This window comes from Schistocerca americana, chromosome 2, assembly GCF_021461395.2.
Source record: "Schistocerca americana isolate TAMUIC-IGC-003095 chromosome 2, iqSchAmer2.1, whole genome shotgun sequence".
Lineage (NCBI taxonomy): Eukaryota > Metazoa > Arthropoda > Insecta > Orthoptera > Acrididae > Schistocerca > Schistocerca americana.
In genome coordinates, this window is record NC_060120.1 from 1,057,307,819 (window position 1) to 1,057,309,523 (window position 1,705).

The window sequence follows — 1,705 nt, forward strand, 5'->3', positions numbered from 1 at the left end:
CCTAACAGTGGCACGTGGTTCGGGATGTGGGCCCCGTGCTCGGACCAGCGCGGCTGCCCCCGTCGGAGGTTCGGGTCCTCCCTCGGGCATGGGTGTGTTTATTGTCCTTAGCGTAGTTTCGTTTAAGGTAGATTAAGTAGTGTGTAAGCCTAGAGACCGATGATCTCAGCAGTTTGGTTCCGTAGGAACTCACCACAAAAAGTTTCACCGATGAAATGGGAATATTATTATAAACCGTAGCGCGTCGTGGAAAAATACTACTTGATTAAGGTGGAACACCTAACAGTAGCCGGCCGAAGTGGCCGTGCGGTTCTAGGCGCTGCAGTCTGGAACCGCGAGACCGCTACGGTCGCAGGTTCGAATCCTGCCTCGGGCATGGATGTGTGTGATGTCCTTAGGTTAGTTAAGTTTAACTAGTTCTAAGTTCTAGGGGACTGATGACCTCAGAAGTTGAGTCCCATAGTGCTCAGAGCCATTTGAACCTAACAGTAAGGTATTAAACCGCCATCAGTTTAAACTCTCTACGGCCGAACAGACCTCGGAAATACCAACGGTACCGACTCACCGCCATGTTATCGTCAGCCGACGGGAGTCTCTGGATGCGGATACGGATGGACATGTGGTTAGAACATCGCTCCCCCAGCCGTTGTCAGTTTTCGTGACCGGAGCCACTACTTCTCAGTCAAGTAACTCCTCAACTGACCTCACAAGGGCTGAGTACACCACGCTTGCCAACAGCGCTCGGCACACCCGGACAGTCACCAACCCAAGTGCTAGCCAAGCCCGACAGCGCTTAACTTCAGTGATCTGACGGGAACTGGTGTTGCCAGTGCGGCAAAACCGTTCACTTCATCAGTTTAGGCATGATCCAAAATGGATTAATCTTGTGGAAGTGCAACTTATTATTATATACTCTAATTAAATTTCAGGATGGAGTCCCATGTCTGTTACATTTGGTCGGGCAATACAGGGACAGTTAAAGCTGTTTGTGGATGACGCTGGAATTATTGTCTGATGACGTCCCATTAGCGCTCGGATGGAGGCAAAGCTGGTGATCGAGCATGCCAAGGCAATATGTGGACTAGACTATGTTGGGTGACAACAGTGGTACGTAGTCGAGCGTTATCCTGTCGGAAATCCCCGCCAGGAGGTATCTTCACGAATGGCAGCATAACAGGAAGAATCACCAAACTGACGTACAGTTTTGCAGTCAGGATGCGTGGGATAACCACGAGAGTGCTCCTGCTGTCACACAAAATCGCAGTCAGACCATAATCCCAAGTATAGGTCCAGTGCATGTAGTAGGTTGGTTGTAGACTCTCAACTGGTCACCTTTTAACCAACACACGGACATCATTGGGACCGAGGCAGAACCAGCTTCACCAGAAAACACAACAGTCCTCCATCCTGCCCTCCAATGAGCTCTCCCGTGTCACCACTGAAGACGCAAACGGCGGTGGTTTGGGGTCCGTGGAATACACGCTACAGGGCGTCTGGCTCGGGGCTGTCCTTGAAGTAGTCGATGTGTAACATTTCGTTGTGTCACTGTGATGCCAACAGCGGCTCAGATGCTGCTGCAGATGCATTACAGTGAGCCAAAGCCACGTCCAATCTCAAAGGTAACCAACGCTCTTGGCTGTTACGGAGTGTTATTTAAAGCAAACCTGATCTTCATCCTCATGGTGGCGCTGCTACCCCCACTCTC

General features: G+C 50.8%; 1 pseudogene; it reads right to left on the reverse strand.

Annotated features, from left to right (window-relative positions):
• Window positions 1-729: 729 nt before the first annotated feature.
• On the reverse strand, window positions 730-848 carry LOC124596856 (annotated as a pseudogene).
• Window positions 849-1,705: the final 857 nt, after the last annotated feature.